The sequence below is a fragment of the Vicia villosa genome, linkage group LG1 (genome assembly GCF_029867415.1).
Source record: "Vicia villosa cultivar HV-30 ecotype Madison, WI linkage group LG1, Vvil1.0, whole genome shotgun sequence".
Classification (NCBI taxonomy): Eukaryota; Viridiplantae; Streptophyta; class Magnoliopsida; order Fabales; family Fabaceae; genus Vicia; species Vicia villosa.
In genome coordinates this window covers 160,211,487-160,228,639 of record NC_081180.1, presented here as the reverse complement: position 1 = coordinate 160,228,639, position 17,153 = coordinate 160,211,487, and positions in this window count along the sequence as shown.

Here is a 17,153-nt window from a genome sequence, read left to right as displayed (position 1 = left end):
ACCGAAAAGGAACTCTTGGTCGTGGTCTTCGCGTTAGATAAGTTTCGTTCCTATCTGATAGGAGCAAAGATAATAGTTTATACCGACCATGCAGCCATTAGGTATCTACTAGCTAAGCAAGATGCAAAACCAAGACTATTAAGGTGGATCCTACTGCTACAAGAGTTTAATTTGGAAATCAAAGATAAAAAGGGGACCGAAAACGCAGTAGCTGACCATTTATCTAGAATGGAAGGTATTAAAATAGAAGAAACACCAATCAACGATGATTTCCCTTATGAACGCTTAATAGCACATTTAGAATTCGAAAGCGACACATTGGAACAACCTAAAGCGCAAACCGAAACCGTTAAGACACTAAGTACCGGAACCACACTGCCATGGTATGTTGATTTTGTCAACTACCTAGCAGCGAGAGTGCTTCCGCCTGACATGACCTATCAACAAAAGAAAAAGTTCTTCCATGACCTTAAACAATATTATTGGGATGAACCCTTACTATTCAAGAGAGGCGCTGATGGGATATTCCACCGATGTGTTCCGGAAGAAGAGATAGAGAGTATAATACATCATTTCCATGATGCCCCCTATGGTGGGCATGCAAGCACATCAAAGACATGCGCTAAGATTCTGCAAGCCGGTCTCTTTTGGCCTAATCTGTGGAAGGATGTCCACATCGCTGTTAGAAATTGCGACCGCTGTCAGCGTACTGGAAACATATCTAGGCGAGATGAGATGCCACAAAAGGGCATTTTAGAAGTGGAAATTTTTGATGTGTGGGGAATAGATTTTATGGGACCTTTCCCATCTTCCTTTGGAAATAATTACATACTTGTCGCAGTAGATTACATATCTAAATGGATAGAAGTTGTAGCCTCACCCACAAACGATGCACAAGTAGTGATTAAGCTGTTCAAAAATATAATCTTTCCAAGACTCGGTGTACCAAGGTTAGTCATTAGCGACGGAGGATCCCACTTCATATCTAGAATTTTCGAAAAACTCTTAGTAAAAAATGGAGTTCGACACCGTGTAGCAACATCTTACCACCCACAAACGAGTGGACAAGTTGAAGTCTCGAATAGACAAATTAAGCAAATTCTTGAAAGGACCGTTGCCACATCTAGGAAGGATTGGTCAACTAAGTTACACGAAGCACTGTGGGCGTATAGAACCGCCTACAAGACACCTATAGGAACCACACCCTTCAAATTAGTATACGGTAAATCTTGTCATTTACCGGTAGAACTAGAGCACAAAGCCTACTGCACTATAAAAACCTTAAAGTTAAGTTACACTGGCGCAAGCAAATGGAGGCTATTAGATATTAACGAGTTGGAGGAAATTAGATTGGATGCTTACGAGAATGCTAGGATTTACAAAGAAAGAACAAAGAAGTGGCACGATAAACGCATCTCAAGAAAGGAATTCAATGAAGGAGATGTGGTGCTATTGTTTAATTCTCGACTTAAGCTCTTTCCTAGAAAACTTTGTTCAAGATGGTCTGGTCCATTCGAAGTTACCAAAGTATTACCGAGTGGCGCTGTCGAAATTAAAGGAAGATCGAGCGATAGCTTCATTGTAAACAGGCAGCGACTAAAATATTACCACATTGTTGAAAACAAAGACAACACTGATAGTTTTAAGCTCGTAGAGTCGATCATCGAGTCGAAGAACTAACCATCAATTCGTCGAGCTTGCGACGTTAAACAAAGCGCTTTCGTGGGAGACAACCCACCTTTTAACTTTAATTTTCTTTTTAAATTATTTTGATTTTAATGTTTTATTAAAATTTATTTTCTTTTCTTTCTACATTTTATTTTCAAAATACTAACTCCAATTGTTTTAAATGTTACTAACTTAAAACTTTTTCTGATTTTAAAAAACTTTCAGGGTACTAACCTCTTTTCTGACTTTAGAGATGAATTTCACTGATGATATGGTAGTTACTTTTGGGAGTGAGGATCAGCAAAGACGATATGAGATTCTGGCACAGCGTGAGATGGGTCTCACCGCTTTTTCGCATGATGCGACTCTGACCGTTTTAGGTATCCGGGAAAGTGTGCACTTTATGCTTCATCAGATTAGATGGGAGGATCTCCTTACCACCCGTACACCCACTTTTCGCAACCTGACTTTAGAGTTTCTGAGTTCCCTCCGATATGAGCCTAGACTTGGATTAGGATTCAACAGAGGAAGAGTTTCATTCAGGCTGTTTGGATTCACCTACCATTTCAACACCCGTCAGTTGGCTGAGTTACTAGGATTTCTTAAAGGCATGGATGCCTTAATGGAAGTCGATGATGAGTACTTCCCTGATAACATAGTTGACCACTTTTGGAGTACCATATCTGGTAGAAACCAGAATGATCTACGACTCTCTTCAGAAATCCACAATCCCGCCATTAGGTATTTCCACATGATACTCGTTTTCACTCTTTTTGGAAAACCCTTGTGCGATACCTCAGTGACTAAGGACGAGCTAGGCATTATGATGTGTGTTTTCCAAGCCAGACCAGTTATGGCAGTGTCGTTTATGCTTGCTAGGATGGCCATTCTGGCCCAAGATACCATTGGTCCTATCCTTGTAGGTGGTCTTGTCACTAAGATCGCCTGTGCCTTATCCTTGAGAGGTCCGCTTGCTAGATTGATTCCTTATGGAGGATTCAAATCCATGGACATGGAGTTTTGCTTCAACAAGAGCCTGATTAGCAATTACGAGTCTCCACCTTATCAGCTTCTCGTGAACTACGAGCCTGTTAATCATTTTGCCTTACCCTGCATTAGGTTCACAAGTGTTCACAAGAAAGAAAATTGGATGTATGACTTGGAAGGACAAGATGAAAACGATTTCGAGGAGAAAGAAAGTGATCCAAGGACACCGACTGGCTACCATGACATTGATATTACACCGGATGAGGATGTGCCTATGGTTGACCACGCTGCTGCTATTGAGACCCTTCGGAACGACGTTGCTGTACTTCGTACCGATTTAGGGAGACTCCGAGGAGATTTTCATGGATTTATGGATTTGGTCACGACAAATCTCGACAGTTTTTATCAGCACTTTCAGTCCATCCCTGCTCCGAAAAGTGGCTAATAGAAGACCGCTAATTTAGAGTTCTAACTCTTACATTTAGACAATGAGGACATCGTCTAGTTTAAGTGTGGGGGAAGGAAATGTTAGTTAGGATTTACCGCTTTAGTAGTTTTAATTTTCAGTTTTTCAAATTTCAGTATTTTAATTAGCTAGTATTCTATTTTAAGACATATTTTAAATTTTCAGTTTTTGATTTTAATAAAATTTAGTAGTTTCTTTATTCTGTTTTTATTTTTCTGCTTTATTTCATCTGCTAAGTCTGTGTGTGTGCATCACAAATTTTGTTTCTGCTATATGCTAATGTCTGTGTTCATTATAATATCCACTACTATAGTTAATAAATAAATATTGTTGCTAATGTATATGTTGAACACAGCAAACTATCAGTCTGCTACCTATGCTTTATTGTGATACTGTTATGAAAATTTTGCACTGATATAGGCTATTTATTTACTCTGCTAAAACTATATGCACCTCATAATAATACTTTGACTATTAGTCAAAAGTATTTATGTGAATTATGTTGGTCCAATGGCATAGCATGCCGTTAGTCAAGGATTCTCTGCACACAAACAAACAACACATTGAACACATGCTGCACACACGCAAAACAGACGCACATGCATGAACATGCTGCCGTCCGTCAGAGTGAAGCCTATGCCGACCGTCCCAACCCCCTTGTAACGTTCGTCACTCCTTCTTTAAATGGAGAGAAACGTTTGCTTCGTTCCCAGACCAGAAGAAACTAAATTTTCCTCTGTTCAAACTTCTCAGTGCTTATTCAATTCCCATTTTCATCTTCAATTCAAACCTCACTTTAATTTCCATTCAATACTCAGTCAATATATTTTCAACCTTTACACCACTATATTATCCCACTGCTACAAACAGAACCACAAGCATTTTTCTGCTATTTCTCCTACAATTTTCTTTCACACTTCCTGCAGAACAATCACTATGGCCAACCTCAACAACCAAAACGAAGACGAGTTTCCTGGTGTCATTTTCCGAAACGGAGAAGCGGGAGAAATTCTACGTAACCGATACCGAAGTTTCTCTCAAAGAGGGGTGGTGTCATTTAGATTCGCCCATATCGAAAGTTTGCGAAGTTTGTGGTTGTTCGAAAACGGTGTGCGAATATTGCTTAATAAAACGGGTTTATCATTCGTAAGCACACTAGACTTCCCCACATACGAGGTGTTAACCTTGGAGTTCCTAAGATCGTATATTTACAACACACCCACCAACGCTTATCACAACCTCATCGGAACCGCTACCTTCCGACTATTCAACCGAGAGTACACCATGAACCAAGACAACTTAAGCGCGATTTTTGGAGTCACTCGTGTTGAGGGATTCAACTATAGAATTCTTCCCGAGCTTGACTGGCAAAGAACCTCAAATGATATTTGGCGTCGAATATCCGGTAACGAAAAACATCGCTCCAGACATGCGTTTCTCTTCGCAAATTCATAATCCGGTCATGCGTTACTTCCACCACATTTTAGCTAATACTATTTTCGGAAGGACTAACAACAACAAAGTCAATGGTAAGGAGTTATACTTCTTTTATTGTGCTTTTTCCAATCATCGGATCAATGCCAGCACTTTCCTTATGTCTCACATTCAAGCTCTTGTGTCAAGAGAAGGAAACGCACCATTCTGTGTGGGATGGCTTATCATTGGTATAGCTCGATCCCTCGATATGAATGATAGGCTTGAAAATCTACCTTCTCTACCACCCGTTTTTATGGATATCAACAACTGCAGAGCTGGTCGCCTCATCAAGGCGAGACAAGATGGAAGGTACAACCTCATGGTGCGAAACAGGGAAATCCGCAGTGTTATAATGCCAAACAGCGAGATCACTAGGATAGACCGCAGAGACAACTGGATCTATGATCTCGACGCACCTGCTCCTGGTGAGAACATACAGGATAATCAAAATAATGCAGATAATGTGGATGAGGTCGAACACGAAATGGATCAAGGAGAGCCCCAGCCTGATGAAAACCCCCAACCCAATCCTGAAAATGTTGCTAGACCATCTGGACATCAACCTCGGAGAAGGAATCAACCAGTCACACTGGATGATGTGTATAGAGAGATGATACGCAACCACGAGGAAGAAACTCAGTGTCATCAGAGGATTGAGGCGGGGCAGAACGAAATGATGACACTGATGCGTCAAATGCAAAGAGATCAACACGACTATGCATATTGGAATGATCGAAGCATTGCAGACCTCACTGAAGAAATGCATTGCTTGACATATCGTATTGAGGGCTTACATGAGTATGTGTACCATGCTGGGATAGTTCCGCCTAGGGACGGCGATGAAGGTCGAAGAGGAGAAAGAGCACGAACCCGAGGTAGAGCACGAGGAAGAGGAAACGAGTAGTGAGTTTTCACCGTTTCTACCACACAAAGTCGCATTGAGGACAATGCAACGGTTAAGTGTGGGGGAGGAAGCTTGCTGCTTTTCTATTTATTGTTAGTAGATTTCAATTCTTAGTATTTAATTTCCAGTATTTCTTGTCATTCCCCTAAAAAAATTTTTAATTTCCCGTCATTATAATCCATGTACTCTAAGCTTAATATATGCGAGTATCTTTCAGTTGTCGAATTCTCCATCTACTTGAACCATAAATTTTTTTTATCATACGCATAGCTTGACACGCTCGAAAAGTACAAGGATACACAATTTAAAAGATATGTTAGAACCGAAGCACTATTAAACAAAATCGCTACAGTCTTGACACTCTAGAACCCCGATTTATGCAAGATTCAATTTAAGTACCTATTATTTCAAAGTCTTTAACCTCTAGCTTTAAAGTAGCTTCGAGTAATTTATTCAGCAGTCGGTACCGTCTTAAACACAAACCATGTAGAGAGCCGATGAATATAAGTGAATGATCCTAAAACTTTTCAGTAAAGAATTTAAAAGATTGCACTGACTAAGCTAGGTGGCCCTCACCCGGTCATTTAACCCAAAAGATGTATATCTCGCGATCAATAAAGAAACATATTGTCAGTTGGTTCAAAAGTATCTGGTATTGAACTTGGTAGGGCGGATTACGGTTCGATCCCCCGCAACTTACAATTGGTTAAAGAAGTGGGTACCACAGAAATGTGCCAGAGCCCCGTGCTAATAAGGATCAGAGTCACTAACCGGTTACTCTACTACGTGCGTGTGAAGATAAAGGGCTTAATGTGGTTACGCTCGAATGAAAACAAGCAAAATCTAGCAAAAGGGTCTAGATGAGTTGTAATAGCATGATTTGAATTGGTCTACATAAGTTGGAGTTGTCTAGTGTCGCCACTGTGTCTTTAGTGTTTATATTGAGCTTCTGTATCTCTAGCAAAGTATCGCCCCAACCGCGTACGAATCGAGATGATTGTCATGCATGTGTAAAACCTTTTTCTTTGATTGTTTGCTTGAGGGCAAGCAAAACATATCGTATATTTAGCTTAATTTACATGTATTATTATCTTATTTTATTTCGATTTTATTATTTTATTTCGTGTTATGCCGGTATTTTGTTTTTGTTTCAGGAATTTATTGAATCGGAGCTCGCAAAAGAAAATAATAAAAACATGAGCCAAAATGAAGAGAAAAAGACCAAAAGAGGTGCCTTAATTGATGAGGTGCGGAAATAAGAGGAACCAAGGCCCATGAACCAAAAGCCCAGGATGAAGAAGGAGATGCACGTCATCAGGAGGCCCTGACAAACGACACCCCCGTCCTACCGGTCGGCACCCTTCAATTTACTAGTGTGTGACGTTAGTCACACACTCAAGCCCAGAAGAAGCGTTCCTAGTTTTTTCTCCGTCATTTTCTCCTCCGAAAGAACTGCTGCTGCTACGAAACAAGATCAAACCCAAGAATTGGCAGCTCTATGAATCCACGTCAAGATTAATTGAAAGGGGGGCGAACTTTAACCTACTGCCGTCATATTATTTTCTTCTGCAACAAGTTCTGCTACTTCTTCCCTACCCACTTCCTGCAATAGATTTCCACACCGGAATACTATTGAGATTAAGTTTTCATTGTTAGCTTCATATTTAGTTTTAGTTTTTAGCATCAGATTTATTTTCAGAACTTAATTCCAGTACCGGATTCAAGAACCAGTGCTGCTCTATTTCAATATTCAGTCTACAAATTTAATTCAGGTTTATTTATTAGCATTTGTTATTAATTACTGTTTATGTTAGTTTATCTAATTATGTCCGGATTATTTTATACCTGTTATATCTGTTATGTTCTATCTATTAAAATAATGTCTGGCTAAATATCTCTTATCAGTATGTAAAGTCATATAATCGAGGGAATCTAGTGACGCTATCGATGTATTTTATTAACTAAATTTATTTATCTGGATGAAATTTCTAAACGCTTAATTAAACTGTTTTATAACGAGAGTTAAAAACAATAGAAGTGTGAGTAATGCAAAGGCACGAGTATGATCTCAAGGATAAGAAGGTTGATGATGGCATACATGAATTTGGTTTCAGGATGTTGCAGAAATCGAACTTCAGCGATGAAATGTGTTGTTTAAGTTATAAGAAGTTTGGAAGCGAAGAGATGTGATAAGATGATGTTAATAATGAGATTAATTTGAAAAGAATGAGTTTTGGAGTAGAATTTCCGTAAGCAAATCGCAGGAAGATTGCTGAATTGTTATGAAATTTCGAAAATTCATAACTGGAGTTCTGGACATCCGATTTGAGTTCCGTTTGAAGCGTCGGAAAGCTAACGAGATGAACTTTGTTATAAAAATGGTTGCAGCAGCTGTAACATGTTTAATTGTGTCAGGATGATGTTAGAAAGAGGTGAAGTTACGGTTACACTTGTCCTTAGAACTAGATTGTTCGTTGGTGCGACATGGGATGTCAGTGTCAGAGTTGAACAGAATAAAGGAATAATGAGGAGGCTTGTTGAGAAGCAATTTTAGGAATTAAGTGTACCATTTGCGGAGTTTTGGAAATATCATTTAAGGTGTCGCTGCATGGTGTCGGTATTGTATTTTGGATAACAATTAGAAACATTCATATCTTGAGCTCTAAGTATCAGATTAGAGTGTCGTTTGAGACTACGAAGAGGTGAAATTATGTTCTACCTTATGGGAGAGTTATAAATACCATAGACTGGTCCTATGAGGAGATATGATGATGTCGGTTAAATAAGCACGAACAAGTGTTGAATAGGAATGCCTATTACCGCGATTGTTCGGAACGAAGTCGAGTAGAATGTGTCGTTGATGAATAAGATGATAAAGATGATTTAAGTATCGATGGATTTGAGTGATGAGTAAATCAGTAGAAAAAGTGAAATGGACTTTGGAACCATTTGTGGTATATTGTGATGCGTCGTTGATGGGTAGTGTATTGATGTAAAATCAGTAAGTAGTAACTATGCGTCGGGACGATTGAAAGCGCATGAAAGGAATTATCTGACTCATGATTTAGAATTGGCAGCCATGGTTTTGTTTTGATGTTGCAGTGTCATTATTTGTATGGTTCGAGGTTGCCTCTAAAAATGTCGATGCTGACGGTGAAAGAGTTGGATTTAATTGAACAATTCAGAGAATTAAGTTTGGTATGTGAAGGTGCTCCTAATAATGTTAGATTGGGTATACTGAAACTGACTAATGGTATTCCTGACGAGATTAGAGGAAATCAGAAAGCTGATGTTGAGTTGATCGATAAGTCTACTTTGGATTACCAAAGTAAAGATGACGGGTTCAGAATCGGAGAGGATGGTATAATGAGGTTGGTGGTCGCTGTTGTGTTCCGCGTGTTACCGAGTTGAGAAAGAATATTCTAGAAGAAGGACACCATAGAGAATTATTAGACTATGGAAATGTTAATGAGTTTGGGTGCAAACTCGGAAAAGACGCTATTATGTAGTAACAACGGTCTATGTTTAAATATGATTGTCGGCTATCTATTGACAAATTGAGGACTTGATCACCCTTAATCTCTTGTTGATAATAGGCGGAATTATAAAGATAGTATAAGATTGCTTGTTACCTTAATGGTATAAGATGTGATGAATGCTGAGATGTGAGAATGACCACTCGCCATATTGTGGGAACTTATGAGGAAGTGATTATGAAGGGGTGCAAAGCATTGGACGGTGACTTAAGACGAGTAGTCGTAGTCGTACAGCGAAAGTATGATGTAAAGTGGTGTTATGAGTGCTACTCGTGAGCAGTGAGAATTAATATGTCGGGGTTCTACATGGAGAATATATGTTGATCTATAGGTTGGATTTGGAATCTCGTTGACATAAGGATGTCGTGCCAAAGGATTAGAACCCTTTTGAATAATTGCCGAGATGATGGATATCCTATTATGGTTGAATGTAGTTAATGAGTATGTGTTCGGAGAAGTTAAGACAACGAGTTGATACTATGTAATGCCATAATAATTTTGTACTGTTGTAAGGTGTTATGTAAATTTCTAAATATAATGAGGGATTATACTCTACGAAGGACGAAGTTGATTTGATTCTTAGTGGAGAGTGGGACTCAGTTGAGCTATCTTGTAAGCAATGGTATATTGAGGATGATGGGCTATGTAATTATAACTACTGATGTGTGCTTGATCCGATAGTGGGAATGTTTTTAATAGATGAAGTAACTCGGGAATTTGCTCTGAGTAAGTGTAAGTATTACTTTATCGCTCAATTGGAAGAGTGTACCTAAGGTTGGTACGTGGGTAAATGGAATCTATTAATACAGTGTTGATCAGTTGCGATCATACCATGGATCGTGTAATTGTATTATTCAGTTGTTGAGCGTATTGTATGGGACGCACCTCGAAGTTTCATTGTTGTTAACCGTTGGAGTTATAGCGAGTGGTACACCTGGGAATGGTCAAATGCAACGTAAGAACTGAATTGAATGCATGAGATATGCTTGTGTTGGTTATGTCAGATGAATTTTGAGACTCGACCAAGAAGGTGTTAACGAAGAATGGGAGAGTCAAATGAAGTACTCTTATCTGGGACTTTTACTTGAAGTATGTTTTCGAGGACGAAAACTCTTTTAGTGGGGGAGAGTTGTAACACCCCATAATTTCAGTTTATTAATTTAATTTGGATTTAAATTAAATAATTGGAATTTTAGTATTTTTATTTGGAATTATTTGGAAAATGATGAGTTATTGGCATTGGGCCTAGAGTGGTGATTAGCAGAAGAGGGGGTGTTGACTAAGCAAGCCCATTATAATATTTTATTTTATTTTTCATAAAATAAAGGAATTGGGAAAAGAGGAGAGAAAAGGAGACAGACTCTGAGAAAGGGAGAACACGTGAAGTGAGAAGAGCCAAAGGGGAAGAAGATCTTCGAAGATTCGACTCTGAGGTAAGGGGGGATTCTTCGGGTTAGTATTCCTTATGTGATTGTAGGTAGTATGATTGATTAGGATTGTGGTCTAGTTCAATCGTACGTGTCGGGTTGGGAATTTTGTTAGGTTTTGATAATCTTGTATGAATTGACATGATTCTGTTGATACTTGTGATATATGATGTTAATACATGTCAATAACTTGTTTGAAATGTGTAATTGTGTGAAAATCAATGATAATTGTGTGTATGTTCGTATGTACCTGAAATTGGGGAAATGGGATATGGTAAATGCTGTCAAAATGGTGATTTTTGCTGTGCAGGTACGTAGGAACCGGTTCCCATGTGGGATGAACCGGTTCCCCCTTGTAAAAACAGAGAAATATGGATTCTGGGTAGCTGGGAACCGGTTCCCATGTAGGGACAACCCGGTTCCCCATAGTAAAAACCAGAGACGAGACTTTGAAGCTGCCAGGAACCGGTTCCCACGTAGGGACAACCCGGGTTCTGCAGCATATTTTCTAAAAATGTTTTATCTTTAAAAACCCGTAACTTTTGATCCGTGTATCTGTTTTATGTGCCGTTTTGGGCGTTGCGAAGCTAATGAGATGCTTTATTTGATAAAGTGATGAAATGGGCAGTGGCCAACTTTACTTTAATTCGATTTGATCATTGATGAATTGGAATATAGTATATGTATATGTGCTTATTTATATATGATTATTGATACATGTTTTGTATTGGTGATGGGATCATGATATTCATTGGGTGATGTTGGTTTATAACATGTCGTAAATGAATACATGTTTTGTGATTATGTTGTTGAGTTGTTTTATCAATTTATTACATGGTGTGTAATGATGATAGATGTAACGATGTATGATGATGGTGATGATTGATGATTGTGAATATTAATATGTTGTTAATATTAATATGTTGGTTATGGTGGCAATTAACATTACTATGATGTGTATGTTATTGTGATGATGTGGTGTATGTATGTGAATGATTGAATGATGCTTAAACATGTACATACTTGTTGTGACCTTATTGGTAAGAGGTGTTAAGCGATGTTAAGCATCGGAATGATGATGATGTATGAAGATGTAAGTATGTGTCATGTGTGCATTATTCATAAATCATTTGCATTGGAAGGCTAATTCCCATTGTGCGGAGATTAGCGGGAAGTCATCGTGTGCCCATGTGGGGTGTGAGCGATGAGGCAGTAGTCGTGTGCCCATGTGGGGTGTGAGCGACTAGAGGGCAGTATCAAAGAGAGAAGTCCTGTGAATGTGATTCACGAATTTTGGTACCACATGCATAGTGTCAGTTGCATCATATGCATTGGTTATAACATGATTGGATGAGATCCAGTGTTATGCCTTGGTGTGTTTACATGATTGATGTATTGAGAAGATGTTGTTAATATAACTTGATCATTGATGAAATTGATGAGTTGTGGGCCGATGGCCAATATTGTTGGATTGATGCTTTCTTGTTGTAATAATTCCGATTATGTGTATGATTGAGTGGATGATAATTACTATGAGATTTTATTGCTTATGATTGCATAATGCTTATTAATTCGAATGAAACTCACCCTTACTTTGATGATTTCAGATTAAGGATGTAGCGGCGTCTTGATTGGGTGAAGATAGCTTGTAGGCTAGCCCGTAGTTCGTGTCGAGTCATGCTCTGATTGTAACACTGGGGAACGCTAGTTTAGAGACGAATGACTCTGTTGGCTTTGTTGTTTTATAATTGTATTAGAGTAACTTGCATGAATGATGATGAATATGCAATGTTATGAATTATAATCCGCTGTGTTGAACATGAATTGTATTTATGTTAAATGGTTCCTCGTGTGGCATGACAAATGACTATGGTATTTTATGTTAAAGAAGTTGTGACATCCTTGTATTTCATGTTTACTCTGATTATTATTGTATTTTCCGCGGGGGTTTAGAAGGGTGTTACAATAGTGGTATCAGAGCATTGTCGGTCGTTGTGACTAGAGTCTTGTTGTTAATTTCCTTTCGGTACGCGACATGTGTGTGAAACACTGTTGGTACTCAGTGTGTTCTAACTGTTTGTCTGCAGAAGTGGGATTGAAACTAGTGGGGGAGAAGCTATGCTTCTCGGATATGTCTCAGATGCAAGATGATAGAGTGATGCGCAGAGCAGCAGTACAAGAGTGTAGAGTTATTGTTTCCTGAAGTAAAGGTGACATGGGCTGAAGAATGTGGTTGTTATTTCAGTTGGATGTGTCTCGAAATAGATGATGGTTATTTCTGGAAAATGGAATTTCGAAGTTGTGATGCTTCAAGTGCTACTGATGGACTGTGATGTTGTTGTGTGAGTAGCCTTATGTGAAAGGTCGCTGTTGAAGCAGTGATTAAAGGAAGTATTGTCGTAGACCTTGTCGTAGGATTACCAGTAAGTAATGGAGATGATAGTAAAGGTTATCGATGTTGTTGAGAAAGTTTCGAAGTGTGAGTAATGCAAAGGCACGAGTATGATCTCAAGGATAAGAAGGTTGATGATGGCATACATGAATTTGGTTTCAGGATGTTGCAGAAATCGAACTTCAGCGATGAAATGTGTTGTTTAAGTTATAAGAAGTTTGGAAGCAAAGAGATGTGATAAGATGATGTTAATAATGAGATTAATTTGAAAAGAATGAGTTTTGGAGTAGAATTTCCGTAAGCAAATCGCAGGAAGATTGCTGAATTGTTATGAAATTTCGAAAATTCATAACTGGAGTTCTGGACATCCGATTTGAGTTCCGTTTGAAGCGTCGGAAAGCTAACGAGATGAACTTTGTTATAAAAATGGTTGCAGCAGCTGTAACATGTTTAATTGTGTCAGGATGATGTTAGAAAGAGGTGAAGTTACGGTTACACTTGTCCTTAGAACTAGATTGTTCGTTGGTGCGACATGGGATGTCAGTGTCAGAGTTGAACAGAATAAAGGAATAATGAGGAGGCTTGTTGAGAAGCAATTTTAGGAATTAAGTGTACCATTTGCGGAGTTTGGGTAATATCATTTAAGGTGTCGCTGCATGGTGTCGGTATTGTATTTTGGATAACAATTAGAAACATTCATATCTTGAGCTCTAAGTATCAGATTAGAGTGTCGTTTGAGACTACGAAGAGGCGAAATTATGTTCTACCTTATGGGAGAGTTATAAATACCATAGACTGGTCCTATGAGGAGATATGATGATGTCGGTTAAATAAGCACGAACAAGTGTTGAATAGGAATGCCTATTACCGCGATTGTTCGGAACGAAGTCGAGTAGAATGTGTCGTTGATGAATAAGATGATAAAGATGATTTAAGTATCGATGGATTTGAGTGATGAGTAAATCAGTAGAAAAAGTGAAATGGACTTTGGAACCATTTGTGGTATATTGTGATGCGTCGTTGATGGGTAGTGTATTGATGTAAAATCAGTAAGTAGTAACTATGCGTCGGGACGATTGAAAGCGCATGAAAGGAATTATCTGACTCATGATTTAGAATTGGCAGCCATGGTTTTGTTTTGATGTTGCAGTGTCATTATTTGTATGGTTCGAGGTTGCCTCTATAAATGTCGATGCTGACGGTGAAAGAGTTGGATTTAATTGAACAATTCAGAGAATTAAGTTTGGTATGTGAAGGTGCTCCTAATAATGTTAGATTGGGTATACTGAAACTGACTAATGGTATTCCTGACGAGATTAGAGGAAATCAGAAAGCTGATGTTGAGTTGATCGATAAGTCTACTTTGGATTACCAAAGTAAAGATGACGGGTTCAGAATCGGAGAGGATGGTATAATGAGGTTGGTGGTCGCTGTTGTGTTCCGCGTGTTACCGAGTTGAGAAAGAATATTCTAGAAGAAGGACACCATAGAGAATTATTAGACTATGGAAATGTTAATGAGTTTGGGTGCAAACTCGGAAAAGACGCTATTATGTAGTAACAACGGTCTATGCTTAAATATGATTGTCGGCTATCTATTGACAAATTGAGGACTTGATCACCCTTAATCTCTTGTTGATAATAGGCGGAATTATAAAGATAGTATAAGATTGCTTGTTACCTTAATGGTATAAGATGTGATGAATGCTGAGATGTGAGAATGACCACTCGCCATATTGTGGGAACTTATGAGGAAGTGATTATGAAGGGGTGCAAAGCATTGGACGGTGACTTAAGACGAGTAGTCGTAGTCGTACAGAGAAAGTATGATGTAAAGTGGTGTTATGAGTGCTACTCGTGAGCAGTGAGAATTAATATGTCGGGGTTCTACATGGAGAATATATGTTGATCTATAGGTTGGATTTGGAATCTCGTTGACATAAGGATGTCGTGCCAAAGGATTAGAACCCTTTTGAATAATTGCCGAGATGATGGATATCCTATTATGGTTGAATGTAGTTAATGAGTATGTGTTCGGAGAAGTTAAGACAACGAGTTGATACTATGTAATGCCATAATAATTTTGTACTGTTGTAAGGTGTTATGTAAATTTCTAAATATAATGAGGGATTATACTCTACGAAGGACGAAGTTGATTTGATTCTTAGTGGAGAGTGGGACTCAGTTGAGCTATCTTGTAAGCAATGGTATATTGAGGATGATGGGCTATGTAATTATAACTACTGATGTGTGCTTGATCCGATAGTGGGAATGTTTTTAATAGATGAAGTAACTCGGGAATTTGCTCTGAGTAAGTGTAAGTATTACTTTATCGCTCAATTGGAAGAGTGTACCTAAGGTTGGTACGTGGGTAAATGGAATCTATTAATACAGTGTTGATCAGTTGCGATCATACCATGGATCGTGTAATTGTATTATTCAGTTGTTGAGCGTATTGTATGGGACGCACCTCGAAGTTTCATTGTTGTTAACCGTTGGAGTTATAGCGAGTGGTACACCTGGGAATGGTCAAATGCAACGTAAGAACTGAATTGAATGCATGAGATATGCTTGTGTTGGTTATGTCAGATGAATTTTGAGACTCGACCAAGAAGGTGTTAACGAAGAATGGGAGAGTCAAATGAAGTACTCTTATCTGGGACTTTTACTTGAAGTATGTTTTCGAGGACGAAAACTCTTTTAGTGGGGGAGAGTTGTAACACCCCATAATTTCAGTTTATTAATTTAATTTGGATTTAAATTAAATAATTGGAATTTTAGTATTTTTATTTGGAATTATTTGGAAAATGATGAGTTATTGGCATTGGGCCTAGAGTGGTGATTAGCAGAAGAGGGGGTGTTGACTAAGCAAGCCCATTATAATATTTTATTTTATTTTTCATAAAATAAAGGAATTGGGAAAAGAGGAGAGAAAAGGAGACAGACTCTGAGAAAGGGAGAACACGTGAAGTGAGAAGAGCCAAAGGGGAAGAAGATCTTCGAAGATTCGACTCTGAGGTAAGGGGGGATTCTTCGGGTTAGTATTCCTTATGTGATTGTAGGTAGTATGATTGATTAGGATTGTGGTCTAGTTCAATCGTACGTGTCGGGTTGGGAATTTTGTTAGGTTTTGATAATCTTGTATGAATTGACATGATTCTGTTGATACTTGTGATATATGATGTTAATACATGTCAATAACTTGTTTGAAATGTGTAATTGTGTGAAAATCAATGATAATTGTGTGTATGTTCGTATGTACCTGAAATTGGGGAAATGGGATATGGTAAATGCTGTCAAAATGGTGATTTTTGCTGTGCAGGTACGTAGGAACCGGTTCCCATGTGGGATGAACCGGTTCCCCCTTGTAAAAACAGAGAAATATGGATTCTGGGTAGCTGGGAACCGGTTCCCATGTAGGGACAACCCGGTTCCCCATAGTAAAAACCAGAGACGAGACTTTGAAGCTGCCAGGAACCGGTTCCCACGTAGGGACAACCCGGGTTCTGCAGCATATTTTCTAAAAATGTTTTATCTTTAAAAACCCGTAACTTTTGATCTGTGTATCTGTTTTATGTGCCGTTTTGGGCGTTGCGAAGCTAATGAGATGCTTTATTTGATAAAGTGATGAAATGGGCAGTGGCCAACTTTACTTTAATTCGATTTGATCATTGATGAATTGGAATATAGTATATGTATATGTGCTTATTTATATATGATTATTGATACATGTTTTGTATTGGTGATGGGATCATGATATTCATTGGGTGATGTTGGTTTATAACATGTCGTAAATGAATACATGTTTTGTGATTATGTTGTTGAGTTGTTTTATCAATTTATTACATGGTGTGTAATGATGATAGATGTAACGATGTATGATGATGGTGATGATTGATGATTGTGAATATTAATATGTTGTTAATATTAATATGTTGGTTATGGTGGCAATTAACATTACTATGATGTGTATGTTATTGTGATGATGTGGTGTATGTATGTGAATGATTGAATGATGCTTAAACATGTACATACTTGTTGTGACCTTATTGGTAAGAGGTGTTAAGCGATGTTAAGCATCGGAATGATGATGATGTATGAAGATGTAAGTATGTGTCATGTGTGCATTATTCATAAATCATTTGCATTGGAAGGCTAATTCCCATTGTGCGGAGATTAGCGGGAAGTCATCGTGTGCCCATGTGGGGTGTGAGCGATGAGGCAGTAGTCGTGTGCCCATGTGGGGTGTGAGCGACTAGAGGGCAGTATCAAAGAGAGAAGTCCTGTGAATGTGATTC